Here is a 17,798-nt window from a genome sequence, read left to right on the forward strand (position 1 = left end):
GGACAGAGCAAGAGGCAGGGGTGGCCAGTGGCTGAAAGAACGAAGCCGACGAGGGACAAACAAGGGGAACCACCTCCTCTCACCAAACCTGGGGCTTACACTTGGGTTCAAAAAGCAAGTCAGCTGACAATTTCAGAGAAGAATTTGGTCAAAACCAATATCTGCTTATATTCCAGTCAACATTCTTTCAAGCACTAGTAATTGTGTTACATCATGAGACATTTGACAACTGCTTTGCACATGCATACACTTTTGGACAACTTTCACAATTTTTCATTATTTTATGTTTTATCTCTTATTCATTGTCTGCCAATAATCCTGGTTCCATATTGTTTCTAATGACAAAATGCAGGAAGGACATAAATGTTTAAAAATAGGGGGTCAACTGGTACAAATTAAATGTTCAACAATAGAATTTTATTCTTTATTGTTTTGTCTCATTCTATAAGAAATGCATCCTCATCACAGAAAAATCACAAAACACAGGCAAATGAAAGAAAATAAAGAACGAGAACTCCTAAATCCCAGTTTCCCCAGGAACTCAGTGAATACCTTACCAGGTATTCCCTTGGTGTAGATCTTTGAGTTCCTTCCGTCTGTCTCTCTCTCTCTCTACACACACACCAGCACACACACACACATGCGTGCGCATGTGCACATGTACTTTTTTCTACAAAAATGAAATCACTCCATGCACATCTGTTCATAACTTAGCACAGTTTCTATAAACAGTCCACCAATTCTTGGACTTCTAACTACTCTCTTATTATTGTAAGTTGGATTATTCCAATATTTTGTTACTGTAAACAAAAATAATTGACAGAAATGAATTACACTAAAAAAGCAAGAGAGAAAAAAGTCTTGGAAAATTCTGAGAGAGTGGATCTTTGTATGACTAAGGCCCTCTCAGGGTCGAGAGGTCCAGCACACATGGGATAAAATGGTCTGGATCCCAGTCCCCCAGTGCCCCTTGTCTGCCTCCCACCCTGACCCGGGGTCTTTCCTCTTCCCTTGGTTCCAGGATGGGAGAAACTCCACAGCTGCCTCCTCTTGGAGTCCCTGTCCCCTTTGCAGGCCTGTCACCCCTGATCCCGTTCAGAGGAAGGGCGCACTGCTGTCTTCACCAATAGTGGACCCCCAGATGACTGGAAGGGGGCTGATGGGGCCTTTGCTCCCCTCTACAGCCCCCCCCACCACCGACCCCCCAACTGTGATGCTGGTTGTCAGGGACCTGTCACTTGGGACCCAGCTGGCATACAGGACGACCCTGGATGCTGGCAGCCTGCTTCCTGACAGCCTGACAACTCACTGGAGCGGGCAGTGCGGGGAGGACTAAGTCGCTGCGTCTACTGTCCTTGGTTTGAATCCTGGGTCCTGTTAGCTGTGAGGCTTTAGGAAATGGTTTAACCTCTCTGAGCTTCAGTTTCTTTCACTCCAAAATGGAGACAATGATGTTCTTTCATAGAATTGCTGGGAGAACTGAATGACGTGAAGAAGGTAAGCTCCTAGCCAGCACGTGCTCCACAGGCACACACATTCTTGCTTTGTCTCTCCGAGTTTGATTTCGGACACTTTAACCTCCTTCTGCCTGACTTCTCCATCTGTAAAATGGGAGGGTCGCAGCACCTGTCTCACAGGGTTGTTGGGAGGATAAAATGAGTTTATGTGAGCAAAGCACTTAGAACAGTGCCCGGCTCGTGGAAAGTGCTGAGAAAGTATTTGCTGCTATTACTCATCTAATAAATATTTGCTACGCACCTGCCGTGCGCGAAGCACAGTGATGCCAGCCGGGAAATGGTACCTGTTATTCATCAGTCTGCCTTCCACACCTCCAAGGTGGCCAGAAAGTTCTGCCCTGCCCTGTCACCACCCCACACACACCGAGGGGTGCCCTCTCAGCCTAGTGCCTGTTTGGGCTTTGTCTGTGGCTCCCTTGCCCCATCGCCTCATTCACAAATCCGGGAACTGGTTCCAAGGCCCTGCGTGCTCCATTGTTGGAGAGACGCTACTGGAATAACAGCATCTCGGAGGAGAGCGCTTTGTCACGCCTCCGCGGGGGTGGGGGGGTGTGTGCGGAGGCAATTGGGCTGAGGCCATTAGAATTCATCACCAAGCCGAGGTAAGCGAAGCTTTTAAAAACACATCCCTGTTTCAGATAAAACCAGAGAGATGCCTCATTTCCATTTCTGTTCCTCTCATGATGATTTGGGGTTTTGTTTTTTTTTTTCCTCCGAGGAGCTGAAGGCACCACTGGCCGAGCGTCCCCAGCATTCTGCACTGTGCCTGCTCCAGACGCAACTCAGAGAAGGGCTGCTCCTTGGGCCAGGAGTCCTCACCCCAGGCGACTCCAGCCTGTCCACACTGCTCCTTCTCAGCACTTCTTTGTACTCACTTTGTGTTGTATTTCAAAATCCTTACCTGTAATTTTATATGTGCTCTTGTATGAGATGTGTGCATATGTGTTTGCGTGTGTGAAAGAAAGACAGATACAGAAACTCAAGGAGGGGAAGAGAGGGAGAATCAGGAAGAGAAAGAGAGAAAGCATCAGAGAGCATGAGAGAGAAAGAGAGAGAGAGAGAGAGAGCGAGAGAGGGAGGGCCCAAGCACATGCAACAGACTGTGAGAATGTTTATTTGCTTTCTGGCTGAGGTGCCTATAATCTTTTTTAGGGTAGAGTAAATTCTCGTGTGCTTTGAGGGGGAACAGGCAGCAAACAGTAACTTGAACAGTATCTTCTCAATGAATATTGTCAACAGACAGCAAGAAACAGAACGCCACCCTTCCCTAAAAAATACTGAAAACACAGGAGGTGGGACTGCAACAGGAGAGAAGGGATGGGTGGCTGGGCAGATGGCTAATGACTGGGTTGGAGAGCTATAATCACCCAAACATCACCGGCTGTTCACAGAGGAGTGGAGGCCTCAGCGCTGTGTGCACACACCATGCTGTTCCCAGGAACACCCATGTGGCATGGGAAGTGTCGCCGCCAAGCCCAAGCCGGGCCTTGTGGGCACAAGGCAGACCTTCAGTGTTAAAACGGTGCTGGGTCACTGTGGGGGCAGCAGATTGGGGTTGGAGAAAGCCTGGGAAATTTGGAAGGAGCAGGGGGATGGTGAGGGGCTTCTGTGTTCCCAGGGTGGAGAAAACAAGATCTGTGTGTCAGTAGAAAGCTGTCTTAATCTAGAGCACACCCCTCCAGGTACCTGAGTCTAGCCTCGCACGGTGTTTGAGCTGTTTCGCATCTCTGCACTTGTAGGCAACTGACAGCCACGCAGATCATTCTCGTCCGTATATGAGCACATTCTGGACTGTCTGGTAAAGCTTCAATGGTCTGCCCTCCCACTGTGTGAAAAGGCAAGTTTTGCCTCCATTTACATATTTGTTTCAATATCACTCATCCATAAACGTGTCTGTTTTTTGGATTCTCCTTTGAACTGGTTATAACATCTCCTGGTCCCTCATGAGTAAAATAAAATTGTTCCCTCGTAAGTTAAATGAAATCTTTAACATGTTCATTTTTATGTCTGTATGAGAGTCATGATTTTACCATTTTGCAGAGAATTATTTTTTAACAGTTTTCCCAGGATTGAGTTGGGGGCAGCTGGAAGGTGAAGCAGGGGAGGGGTGTGGACATCCCTGGGCGTGTAGGAAAGTGGGTGATGGGGCCAGGGTACCAGGTGTGTGTGGAGAGGTGGAGCATGGGGAGGGGGTGAGGGGGAGGTTTGCCTGGGAGCTTGATGAGAAAAAGACTGGGGGCCTCCTAGGAGCACAGAGGGGGCTGAGGCCGAATGTCTGGGCGCCTGCGCTGGAGAGCGGCACTATCCTGGAGTACCCCTAGACGGCACTGATTCTCTAGTGACAGCTGTTCTAGCCTCAGATCCCTCACCTACAAAATCAAAGGTCTTACGTGCTTTCTGAGAGTCCCTGCAGCATGAGGATTCCCATTGTTCTGGAAACATCTCAGGACTAATCCAGCCAATGCTTCTGCTAAGAAATCATCTAAAACCTGGAAAGAAAGCAAAAGGATAGCTAAAGGTCCTTTCAATACCACCTGGAGCGTTGCCCACCAGGACAAGCCCAAGGATCACCTAAATCTCTGTAGAGACACACCGCTGTTTGGCTTCCTACTTATTATTGATTAGGGCTCAGATTCTCTATGAAGTTAGATGTTAATTTGTAGAAGAATAGAAAGTTTCAAGCAATTTTAGCCCGGAACAGATGCAGACAATTTCTACCCAACAGAAAATAAAACTCGCAAAGGTTATGGTCTATTGTCCTGTAAGACATTATCTAATTTCACCATCTTGTTTCAACATTCCGTCTTTCACTGATTACCAGTCTCTGCCATTCTTTTTTTGGACCAGCTTTACCATTCTGTGGTTTCCTTCATTAATGAGTTAATAAATCTTTGGTACATGCTCACTATAATTTGAATGAGGGGCTTACTTTTTACCTTTTTAAAAATCATACCTCGGCAGTCTAGTTGCCAGCTTGTGGGGGAGTCTGCGTGGTACTGCGCCGAGGTCTCCCACAGGGCGGCGTGCGCCGCGTGCTCCTGTTGCTCATGGAACGCCTGCCCTGTGTCTGATGCCATGCCCGGCGCTGCAGTTAGGGGGAAATGGAAGCAGACGCTGATCTGGAGGGATTCACACTTGTAGCTAGTTATTTGTTTGTTTCTTCAATCAACAATTACAAAGAAATGTGAAAGTCCCATAACAGAGGTTTCAGAGTTAGGGGTTAGGTGCTACAACCCCAGGCTGACGCCTGTGCTCACCTCCTCTTTCACATAATGGGTGTTAAAATGGATGGTTAAAATAGTTGCTGGAATCTTCAGTGGTGCTTGAGCTACTCAAGCTCGTGCTGCTTAAGAGGAAATAGGATTTCCTCTCTGAATCTCTGCACCCCACTAGGGTATGCCCAGCAGCCCAGTGGTTTTTAACATCCCTGAAGCATGCTGGTACTATTTGTTCTTCTTTAGTATTTATGGTGCCATTAACTTTTGTTGTCATTTTTTGGTCGTGGGGTTGGAGGTAGAATGGGACACAGACGAGTCTGTTGCTTCACCAACTCTCCCAGGGCGTGCCGCTTACTAAAGCTTTAATAATGTTGTAGGCCGACCTGGTGCCTGTTCTAGTTCTGCCACTAGATGGCGCAAGTTCACTTCAGGAGGCAGCCTTACAATGTAGAAGGCAAGGGCGTTGAGATCTGACATTGTGGAATTTGAATCCTTTGTTAGTCTTGTGACCTTGGGCAAGCCAGTCTCCCCTTCTATAAACTGGGAATGATGAAAATCACCTTGCGGGGTGGTTGTGAGGATTAAATGAGATGACATGTGCTAAGCGCCTTGCACAGGCTCAGACACATACTCCATGCTCAACAGTCACTACCCTTCTCTTCTCTCATGCATTCATTCAACACATATTTGTTGAACCATGTTTCTATGCCATGGCTCCTAAGACTTTGTCTTCAAGCATCCTACAGTATAGTAGAATGTCTTACACACACACACACACACACACACCCCACACACACACTACTGCAGATGCTGGAGAATAAAACATACCCTCCACACCCCAGGTCCAAATCCATCCAAAATTTACTCTTGTTCAAATGCATTTAGGCATGAAAAGCTGCATTCGGAAGAGGTAAAATAATGGAAGAGTACGTAGCAGCAGCAACGCTGGAAGACGGACATTTCGTACTTCTCTAGTTTTCTCAGCAAAATTACGAGCCTCGGGCCACACAACTCATCAGATACAATTTCAATTGTTCCCTCTAATTTTTATTTAAAATGTTTTACTCCTATCATCCTTCCACTGCTGTATTCATTGATAGAAATACTTTTCTTTTTAGCTCTATGATGTTCTGCTTTCCCCTCCAGGGCTGGAAGAGTGTTACTATGTGTTCAGGATCCGTGACTCCCCCCTGGGCTCTGCTATAATATGTTTTCCCCATGAAACTAATTTAAAATCCTTTGGGAACGTGTCCGATGTTTTCTCTGGAGGAGGAACAGTGACGGTGGCTCAGGACAGGTCCCTCAGGATGGCCCTGGGCTCGCGGGACGGTGTGCCCTGAGGGGACAGTGTGTGAAGGAGAGGCGGGCGTGGCTGGGCTGTGAGGGAATTGCATGTGACACTAGGCAGGTCGGATTTTCGTCCCAAGCAGCGGGCCACCACAGGGGAGGGATAACGGGACTGCATCACCAGCCGTGACCCCTGGAAAAAGCAGCGTCCGTCCAGAGCTGAGGGCTAGATAATTTCATCGTCCATCCCACCCCAAACCTCCTTCCCCCACCCCACCTCCTCTGTTTCCCACCTTCTCCTCTTCCTATTTCTTTCTTCCTTTCATTCAGCAAAGATCTATTAACACTACACCATATTGCAGATACGTCTTAAGCACTTGGGTTAATCAGTGAACAAGAGTCACAAAGCTTCTTCCTGGAGCTTACAGAAATCTGTGCCTTACAGTGTTTGTGCGTTTGTCCTCTTTGAGTTGGGCCTCCTGAGCTGTCTGGGGCCTCAGTCCTCTCCATGGGAAGAAGCCAGTGGCGTGGCTGCCGCTCCCTTGCCTCCCTGTAGTTTGGTTGTCTGACCCTTCCTTCAATTACATGAGATGCTTCAGTATTCTATGATTCTCCCCTGCCTCTGCAGGGCTGAGCTCGTTTAATGTGCAGTTCAGCCACGTGCCACCAAAAGGTGCCTGCTAGAAAGGCTGACCCCTTGGAGAAAACCGGAAAGAACTGCTCAATGTGTTAGGATGCAGGACCAGGCCCATAGCAGGGCCAAGGGCCCAGTGGCAGGATTGCCAGAGGCATGTGGATGGCTGGACCCTGTTCTAGTTCTGTGGCCCTAGGGTGGAGAACGAATGTACTTGGCATCAAGCTGTGTGGTTTCATTTGGGTTTCCCTAAAAGCAGAGCCTGAGACAAGGATTGGGTGCAGGTGTCTGATGTGGGAGGTGACCCTGGGAAGCAGGAGTGTGGGAGTGAGGAAATGAGATGGGGAAGAAGGAAAAGCCAATACAAGGACATGTTATCAAAGTTGCTGCTTGATTCTGCAGGACCTCTCTGAGAAGTGTGCAGAGTGCTTCTTAGAATTCTCCACCCCAAAGATGAATGCTGGGGCATCTATCCACTGGTTCCTGTCCGCTAGGTGACTGAGAGTTGCCCTGAGGGTATTAACTCTCCCCATAAGCCAGGAAGAAGCCCCTGGGGCAGAATACAGAAGACCCTTAGCTCAGGGCTAAGGGAATCAGAGCCACACAGAGCTGTCCAGGAGCTGCCACTGAAGACAGAGGTGGCCTGAGGGCAAGTGCTGCAGGCACCAGAGGTGTCTCCAGCAGTGTCTTACAGAACGTTCTAACGTCTAAGCGGCCACGCACAAACACTGCTTCAGAAACTGCTCTCCAGGATGCAAGTCCCATTTAAAGTTTTCCTGTGATGGTTACCACCAGCAGCAGAGTCTGCAACACGTGGAATGCCTGTCACTCTCCTCCCTGACAGCCAGGCTCATTTAGTTTAAGGATTCTGTGTCTAGGAGTGTAATCTGAGCTGTCACCATCATGCCTTGTTACCCTCAAACAAATGGCAGGACGTGGATTGGCGAGCCCTGTCAGTCTCCTTGTTGCTGGCATCGCTCTGAGGTTCAATCGCGAGCATCGCAGCTGTGAGTGACTGAGGAGGGAGAGAAAATCCACTCAAAGGTCTCCAGCCACACCTAGAGACGGAAGGGGTCTGTCGGTCTGTGTCTATTTTGCCCCTTGCACGCCATGAGTTGATTGTTGCTGAGAGCCATGCAGCTGGGCTAATGAGGGTACCCATTGCTCTTATGAGAGCACAGAGCCTGTGTCATACGAAACCTGAGAAGGAAAAAGGCACTAAGCACTAGGCACGGCACCCATCCTAGGCTGCAGTCCCGACTTATACACAATTTCACGGAACACCAACATCAGACAAGTTCACCGTGACCATGATGGAGTGAGGCAAAAACAAGACCACAGTGTCATCATGTGTGAGCAGAGACAAAAGCAACAACACTGGGCACACTTCAAAAATGACCAGAGAGCCCCCTCTCCTGGCAAATGTCTGCGGTTGCCAGTTACAGCTTTAGGCCGGCTCTGCTCTCCCACTACCTCCTAGATACAAATTATCAAGACACCAATCATAAAATTGCCCCACTTTCTGACAGCTCCCAATCCAAAGCAAGACTATGCTTCCTAGAACCCTTCTCAAAATTACCTAACCCAAGCTCTGATCTCATAAGCCTCTTTCAGCACTTTCCTACTGGGACATCCATGGTTCCCCATGTCATGTGGTCTCCCTCCTTGCAACAAGTGCCAATAAACCCAACTTTGCTCAACAACAGGTGTGATCCTGGTGGTCTTGACTAGTGGACATCAACAGTCCCAAAGGGAAGATGGCCAGCACTGATCCACTGCCTAGGAGGAGCTTTCCGGGTGCCCATCAGTGGCTGAAGGGCTCCCTGGGAGCCATTTGGAGAGGTAATTTGGGCTCCGACCCTGTGGGGGGCATTTCTTGGTTGGCTCTGCAGCAGATGTTTTGGTGCCCAGTGTTGCATCCCGGGCCCTCCTTGGCTTTCAGCCTCGGCTCTGGGGGACAGTTCCATGCAGGCTCAAACTCATCTTGTACCATGCGAAGGTCAAAGCCAAGTCTCCCCACTTTTCTGCCATGGAGCCCACTCTGCTCTTGCAAGTGCAGCCTGCAAGGTGCATTGGAGGGAGTTAATGCTCCGCCCCCAGGGGTAACCTCCAACCAGTAAAGGAGGAGAACTGGTGGAAAAACCTCCCAGCCTGCTGCCCCAGCTCCAGTCAAAATTTCCCAAGCTCCTGGTCATAGAGATTGGCTCAGGGACAGGGACATTCCCAAAGCCAGTTTAGTCAGCATGAACCTCAGAGCTTTTGCTGGGGATCCTGGAACATTGACTCAGTCTTTGCTGCTGGCCTGTTGGGGTGGCGGTTTAAAGACGGCAGCACACTTTTTGTTACTCTGTCCCCTCCTCTTGAATCTGGGCTGATCCGTGGTTGCTTTGAGCAGTGGAGAATAGGGGAAGGGGTGCTCTATCAGATCCAAGTCTGGCCTTTAAGAGGACTGGCAGCTCCTGCGTTGATCTCTGGGGCTGCTGAGCCACCGTGTAAGAAACCCGCCTGCCCTGCTGCAGAGACCACAGGTGAGGCCCTGGGCCTACATGGAGAGAGGAGAGCCAGGCCGAGCCCAGCCTGCCAGTCGCTCCTGCCGAGGGACTCGGCATGTGAGTGCAGCTCTTTTGGACTCTCCTGACTAGACCATCCCCCGGCTGAATACAACCGAGTGACACCAGTTGATGCCACACGAAGCAGAGGAATTACCTAGTTGAACCCAACTCCTAATCCATAAAATTATGAGCTATAATAGTTGTTTTAAGCCATTAAGTTTAGGGCTAGTTTGTTATGTAGCAATAGAGCACTAGAACAGTATAGTAGGTGGATGTGAGGTCTGGAATTCCTGTGGCCATGGGGGAAGTCGAAAACCGTCAAGTGGCCATCTTAGGGGACCAGGTAATAAAACTAAACCAGAGGAAGCCAGACTGAGTCATGGATCTTGGTGATCCCTTTTGAGTTCTGGATCAAGCTGGACCTGAAGGTAAGCTATCCCTAGACTTGCCAGTTACATGAATCTATTACTTCTCCCTTTTGCTTGAACCAGTTTGGGTCAGATTTTCTGTTGCTTGTAATCCAAAGAATCTCAAACGATGCAGCCCCTAGTTTCTCTTCACATTGTGAAGAATATAAAGTTTAGTTTTTTTGTGGCCTCTGCAATTGTTGAAGGACAATCACCTGATAAGGCTATATTGCAAGGGCATCAGAATCCCCTGATCCTGGCTACATTTCAGAATCATCTGGAGATCCTTAAAAAACACAGATGCCCAGGCCCCACCTGTTCTATAGCATTTACTGCCTCAGGGCCAAAATAAAAATTCAAAGGAAAGTTTGGGAATGTGAAAGCCTGGGTTCCGAGGGGCTTGGGGTATTCCCACAGCTTCTGAAGCTCTCCTGAGGAGCCAAAACAAAACTTCCACACATGCCCCAGTCCCGTTGGCTGTCTCAGAATGGATGTGTCTAGCTAGAGGTGGGCAGAGCAGCAAAGGAGTCAGACGCTGGCCTGGGCCTGGAGAAGGTTCCTGGGCCAGCCCAGCTCACCAAGTGCAGAGTGAATCCGTGGCTTCCGGGGAGGACCTGAGGAGGCGGCAAGACCCCAGCATGTCCCTGGTCTCAGCGTGGCACGGAAGCCAGGGTGGCTGTGCGGTGAGTGTGGGCAGAGGGTGTGCCCGTTGCCCAGTGTGGTGCAGGCAGCAGCGTAATGGATGACTTCCCAGCCCCTGGGAGTACCAAGGAGATGAGAACAGGGACAGGACACGCCCCCCGGGTCTCCGTGGCCCCAGAGAGGCTCAGGGAGCAGCACGATTTCTAGACCCTGAACGAGAGATGAATGTAGCTGAGAGAAAGCTGGCACAGAGGGACCTTCCAGACATTCATGGGGAAGATTCGGAAGCCACTTGTGTAAACCAAAGAGCAGATGCCCACCTGGCCTCTGACGCCTTGACGCTGCGCAATCCCCGGGGACTCAGACCAGGTCCAGGGCAAGGAACCCTACGTTCACCGGGACTGAGTTCTGCCGCCTAGCACCATGGAGCTTGGAAGGCCAATGAGTTTGAGTGTGGGGACTGAATCCGTTCCTGCTACACTTGTTCTGCTGCAACATGAAGACCTCACACTTCCTAGCGAATCCATTGCTCCCACGCTTAAGTAATTGCTGTCCCCTCCCCCCAATTTTAACCAGTGTCCTCATTGTGTCCCCGCCTCCCTGGTTTGCTCTGAAACCCACAGCTCGAGGTAGAATGCCAGGCCTTGGGGGAGCTGGGGGCGGGGGGTGAGCAGGGCTTGCTTCTTGTCTCTGCACTGCTGTCTTCCATGGCTTTCCCTTCCAGGCACTTTGAAGTATTTCCCCTTGCTCTCCTTATCTAGAGCAATGACTTGTACTCAGTCCATTTCCAGTCAGCACACTCTGGCTGACCTGATTTGTGTCCCTTTATGAGCTATTGTAAAAAAAAAAAAAGGTGATTCTGCTTTTACTAAAAGTTTCCTTTGGTTCTCATGTAACTGAATTAGATTTGTGGATTCTTTAAAAAAATTTTTAGTTTACTGAAAATCCTTGTCTCCTTGTCCAAAGACTCTGGAAGACTGAAAAGTAATCAGGGCAAAACCCTCTTATAAGAGCTTCTGGGTGTCTGAGTTTAAGTTCTGTAACTTTTCTTTTCTCACTTTCACTCTGCTTCACTCCAGACACAAAAGAACGATGCTGTTACCACTTCAGTTCAAATTGGACAGGCATGTATTACATGCCTAACAAGAGTCAGATACTGTGCAAGGGACTCTGGGCAAAATGATGGGCAAATTTGTTTAGTCTAGTGGAAGAAACGTGTGTGATCATTTTAATACAGGCTGGTCCATGTTCGGGCAGATTATATACACAGTGCCCCAGAAGAGGGGGTCTTAGCCCAGCCTGGGGCTTTGGGGAGACTCTGTGGAGAGGTGATGTCCAAACTGGGTCTTGCACGATGGGTGAGAACAAGCTGGTGAGAGGAGAGAAGGGCGTTCTGGACAGAGGGAATAGCATGACAAAAGCAGAGACAAGAAAAAAGAGTGTCGTACTGGGGGATACAAATAGTTTGGTGTTAAGAGATGGTGCAGTGAGTAGCAGCAGGTGAGTCCAGAGGGTGGAGGCCAGGTCGGGAAGCACCTTGTAGGCAGGCTGTGTCTCGCAGCCAGGCCTTATTCTGAAGCGGAGGGGATTCCAGCAGGGGAGCACTTTTGCAGGATCACTTGAGCTCGGGGTAGATCGATGGTGCTCGAAGGAGTGAATCTGAGGTTTAAGAGAGGAATCAAAGCTAGAGAAACACCTGGAAATTATGAGAACATAGGTGGATTATCGCTTCACAAATATGTATTTTAAGGGTCATGGAATGCTAGGCATGTCCCCATAACAATTTTGGAAAAATAATTGTCATTTACATATTCAGGTCTATTTTGCGTCCCACTTGGTAAATGGATCAAAAGGCACATTTGTTTGCTTTCCTGGAATTGTTTTTTAAATATCTCTGCCCGTCCAGAAACCAGAGGGTACGCATCCAACTCTGTCCCATCTGTGCTGACATCATATGCAGCGAAGATGATATTTTGCAATTTTCTGATTCAGGGGTGACACATCAAGGTCATCCAAGCTACAGGTCAGAAAACATGTGGCACAAGGATCTAGAAGCATCCTTGGTGTATAATCAATGTTCAAAAAATTTTATAGCTTTTTTCATTTGGGAAGTGACCCTAAGAGTCTAGAATTCACTCTAGAAAGAGGATTATAATCTGGGTTGCTAACAGTAAACATGTCATTCAGAACTTACCTTTGTGCCTTGCAGACCGCCTAGAGCCCAGCCGTTGAGATTTGTCAGAGCACAGAAAGGATTTGGCCTTTCAACTCGGCCCTCATGGGTATCAGCCAGATGCTGTCACCTTCCGTGGTTGCTGAGTGGACCAAGAGTGAGAGGATGAGAAGCAAAGAGTTGGAGGATTTTGTCTTAAGCCCCTGCCTTATGAGAAAGCCTTGAGAAGACCCCAAGGCCCCTTGGCACTATCAGACAGTGGCTCCTCCCTTCTCAGGGGGAGCAGAGGGGTTAACAGGCTGTAAACGTTGTATTAGCAAAACTCCCAAGCAACTTCCTATACCATATACTCCCATATGAAATACAATAAAGGAGGCAAATCATTATAAATCCCATGGGAAGTTCCCCCCGTTACTTTTATAAGCCATGCTGACTTGCTTTTTATGATTCTTTTAGAAAGCAAATAGAAACCTCCTTCTCAGAGAAAAGAATAAAGGAAGAGTTTTATTCAGTGGTACTTTGGGGCCACAGTTTTTCCAGAAGGTGTGTAATAAAAGTGATTAAAACACCTTTGCTTCTTAGAGTGTTTGACCAACTCTGGTGGTAGAGGGTGAGATCCAGTGGCAGGCACCCTCATGCTTTCCCCATTCCCCAGACTGAGGAAACTGAGCTGGTTCTGGAGCAACTAAGATTCCTACCTTTGGGCAGCTGGCAGGAGCTGATTAGATAATGTCTAGAAGATGTGAGCACAGAATTTTATAGATCTCTGTCTCAGTGGCCTGCCATTTTCATCTCATAGTGATTTTAAAAATGCAGAGCCCAGTCTTGCCCGAGAGAGGAGTCATCCCCCTAATGCAGATGCTGTGACTGGCCGCCCATCAGTCAACCACCCATCTTCTTGACTCGCAGAACCCAGGGAGGTTCTGGGTGGCAGTGTGATCAGCCCGTTACCCATTTTCTGGGGTACCCTCCTAGTCACTTTCCAGCCTCCATTGCTGCCAAAGGTTACCATATGACATGGTTCTGGCCAATGAGATAGAAGGGGAAGTCTGCTGGGGGGGCTTCTGGGAAAGATCTTGCTGTCTGAGTAGAGACGGTGTTAGACGAGCACTTCCTTTTGCTGACTCTCTTCCTTCCCATTTGGGATAGTGGGGCAAGGATGTAATGTTTGGTGTTGTGGTGGCCATCTTGTAACCATGGAGGAGAGAGATCCCAGAATCAAAAGTCAACAGGGATGGTGAACGGAAGATTAAAAGGAGCCTGGGTCATAGATGATGTCCGTGAGCCATTGCACCAAGTACAAACTACCTACCTTTGGATTGGGCATGTGAGGTAACTAAAGCTCTTTATTTCTGCAGCCCCTGAAGGTTGGTTATTCCGTCACTTGCACCTAAACTCATCCAAACTGATGCTTCTGATTTTGGTAGATCCCGAAACAACTTGGTCCTTATTCTCATCCATTCCCATTGGGAAGGTCACTGTTTTACTTTATTTTCTTCACTCACAAATGCTAGGATACAATAAAATGTAAAGGCTAAAAGTGAAGGCCGGAACCGGACGGACTGGGGTTTGTGATCCAGCTGCGTCACTTTCTAGTTGTAATGCCTTGGGGAAATTACATCTACGTAAACCTCACTTTTCTCAATGATAGAAAGGGATAATACAAAATATGGATAATAATGGTACTGACTTTGTTTGCCTATTGTAAATATCAGAAGAAATAATGTGAGCAAAGAACTTAGCACAGACTTAACACTTGTGGTTGTTATTACTGTTATTTCTGACGATGGGTACATATCTTCATTCAGAGGTCTTATTGTTTATTGCCCAATTAGCGTCCAAAATTTTCCTGCTTGATTTTCCTCCTAACTCTTGAAATTTCATTTTTCTGTATCCCAAATCTTGTTTTCTTTTCTCTTCCATGATAGAACCCCTGGAGTCACGCATCCAGCCCCGTGGTAAGTGCTAAGGAGGAAATAAGGAAGTATGGACCATGGCTCTTTGCTAAAAAGCCTATCATTCAGTCTGGAGTATAATTCCACCATGAGCCATATTGAAAAACAATGTAGGACAAGAGCCATCTCAAGGCAACAAGTATCATGTTTCCATCTGGATCCCACCTGTTAGGCTAGGGCCAGCTGCATAGGGAAGCTATGCAAGGAAGTGGCAGGTGTGTTGGAGGAGGGTGCTGAGACCCGATCACTTGGGAAGGCCACTGCTCAAACCAATCTGTGAGGGAGTGTCATTGTCAGGGGCACAGAGCTGGAGCCTCAGGGAGACAATTGTAGCTCTACTACCAAGCAAACCAGCCCACCACCGAGAGCTATGTGCAAGGGCCTCCCGTGGAGAGTGGTCAAGGATATTCTCAAAGAGTCAACTGAAGAAGAAAACAATGTTCCCAATGAAAAGTAAGAAGAGGGGCTTTTCATCCTTCATTACATTAGCATCTGACCACATGGGGAAAATGAGATTTCTCCAAAATAGAAGTCAGTAGGCCTCAGCTGTGTCTTCCATCTGGGTATCCAGAGCTATGGAGCTGCCTGTCCCTTGTGCATGGTGAAGGTTGACTGCACAATGACAAGTGGTGTCAGCAGTGTGGTGAGCAGATCAATAGGATGAGGAATAGAGATGGGGTTGGACAGCTTTGACACTGTCCTTGAGTGTGGGGAGGAGGAGGTGCCTCAGGCTGTTCGTTTTATCTGGAGCCAGACTTGGACATGCCAACATTGACACTTGAAGGGGCATGATGGACTGGCAGCCCCAAGCATAGATTATAACAGGCAGGAGGCACGCCTGGGTCTGGCCTTTAACATGTTTTATGGGCCCATGTTGGCTTAAGAGGACTAGGAATGAGCTTTGTTGGCCTGGCACAGCCCTGGCCTCAAGCCCTGCTGTTGGAAGTCCCTTTACTTGGCTTGACTCCTGCTGTTTGTGTTTTGAAGTCTGGCAAACTTGATGCCAGGGATCTGGGTTTATATAAATACACAGGGATTATTGCTCTTGCCCCACACAAGAGCTTGCATCTGATTGTCTACACATCCCAATTGCAAGAGAATTGTGTCGGGGTAGGGGAGTGTGCGCATTGCCCTTTGTGAGTTTCTTCATAGCAATAACATAGAAACTTGAGTGTCAGGTTTTATCTGTTAGTGTAGTTTAATCCTATGGGTATGACTAAAATGCTGAGAGTTACTCTTTGCTTCTTAGCAGCCCTCCTTTCCATGTTGATGTTCTTATTGTCACCTGTGGTCTCCTTAAGAAAGCCTGTTCTGCCCAACCTCTGTTAACAGTGAAGAACTGTGGAAGCTGTATGCCTCCCAAAGAAAAAAGACCATAGGCTACAGTGTATTTGTATTTTGATGTAAAAAATTATTTGTTTATTCCTATTTCTCTCTAAAAAGGGTTGGATCCTGCTTATAATAAGAACATATGCTATACATTATTCCACTCTTTTTACTTTGCTTTTTCTTATTTATAGTAAATAAACACTTTGTTTTTGTATTTTTCAAGCTTATAATTTCTTTGGTAATATTTCTCTGTTTGCTTTTAAAGAATCTGTAATTAATTTCCTTCTGCACTTAGGCCAAGTACTCTGGTCCAGAGGATGACAAGCTATGGCTATGGGCCAAATCTGGCCAGCCACTTGTTTTTGTAAATAAAGTTTTATTGGAACACAGCCATGCTCATTTATTTATTGTTGTCCCTGCCTGCTCTTGTGCTGCGATGGCAGAGCTGAGTAGTTGTGACAAAGACCATAGAGCCCACAAAGCCAAAAATACTTACTATCTAGCCCTTTATAGAAAAAGTTTGCTGGTCTTCACTCTAGTTCATAGTCTAATATAATTTAAAAATATTATCTTACCTAAGTGAATTTATCTTGATTGGCACTTTGTCGTGGTGTGTGGCAAGAATTTGTGTTAATTCTTCTCTATACAATGTCACCCTGCTTCCACTTCCACTGAGCCCCCAGTCTCACTGGTGTCTACCCAACCTGCAAAGGCTGCTCTTTTCCCTCTCTGTCCCGGCCAGGGGTTCAGCCCTGTTCCTTGATTCCCATCCTCCAACACAGTGCACAATAGTCAGTGCAGAAGTCTTGGCTAAAAGTTTGGGGTGATGGAAATAAGGCAGACAACTTCATATTGAAGACTAAACACCTAACTCTGAAAATACCTCTGGCAACCCCTTCTGCTCCCATAGGAATACCTCCCCCATCATCTTGCTCTTTAGGTATTCACCATATTGCTTGGCCCATCTCTTCCTCAATACCCACCTCATATCTGAATTCCCCTCACTTTCTCATGGAGAGCAATCATGCTCTCCACTCCTGACTTACATAGTTCAGCTGTACATCCTCTAACACTGGTATGTACCAGTTATTGAAAAATAACTGGAATATGAGAGGGAATGTTTTTGTGATGCAGAAGGAACCTTGCTTCCCTAGGCTTCAGGTTTCTACAAGAGGGACATTAATTAAAGGCACACTTGTGGCCTCTCTCTGCCTCTCATTCATTCTTCCCTAGGGAGGAAGAATGTCTAATATTATTGATAGGCTTGGGATAACGACTGAGCACCTTGCCCCTTCCTCAGTCTCTTTCTCCCAGGACACAGCTGCCCAGAAGCCCACACTCTGGTCTTGCAGTTTGGTGGAGTAAGTTCAACTCAGGGGAGTAGGGGTATCTGGTGCATAGGACTGGACTACTGATAAACAAAGAGTGGAATTTGATGAGCAAAATACCTCTCATAGATGGAAGCTTACGATGGGCCAGGCCATGTGTCTTAGGGTGAATTTCCCCATTAGGAGACACTGAGATAAGAATTTGAGTACAAGTGGTTTATCTGGAAGGTGAGCTTAGGAAGCACCCGTAGGGAGTTATGGATGGGAATGCAGCCAATGAAAGATGTATTATCAAGCCAGCTACCACTGTGGGCGATTAGAGCTGAATCTCGCTGGTAACTCCAGGAAATGTTGTAGAACAGGTATATCTCGGAGTTATCCTCCCAGAGAGGTGAGGAAGCTGAGGTATTTATACTCCAACTCTTGTCAGTCATCAGTTGAGGGCTGGTCCTGTGGGGTGACTTCCAAGGCATGTCTGGCCTGCCCCACATCATAAGGCCATCTTCTTTGGCTTTGGGAATAACCCTCAGGCAAAGAAATGCAAATACTGATGGTTGGAAGTTCTTCAGGAGCACATTGAAGCCATAAGACCAGAGAAAGGTGGGCGGGGTCAAAACACTATGTCACAGACTCTGGTGTTGATGGGTGAATGTGGCGTCTCTTTCTTAGTTAAGTGTACTTTAACTTTCCTGTGAGATTTAATTTAAGGATTGAGAGAATCAAATTCTGAGCTTTGGCAGGATTTGTTTTCTGATC

The sequence above is a fragment of the Equus przewalskii genome, chromosome 15 (genome assembly GCF_037783145.1).
Source record: "Equus przewalskii isolate Varuska chromosome 15, EquPr2, whole genome shotgun sequence".
Lineage (NCBI taxonomy): Eukaryota > Metazoa > Chordata > Mammalia > Perissodactyla > Equidae > Equus > Equus przewalskii.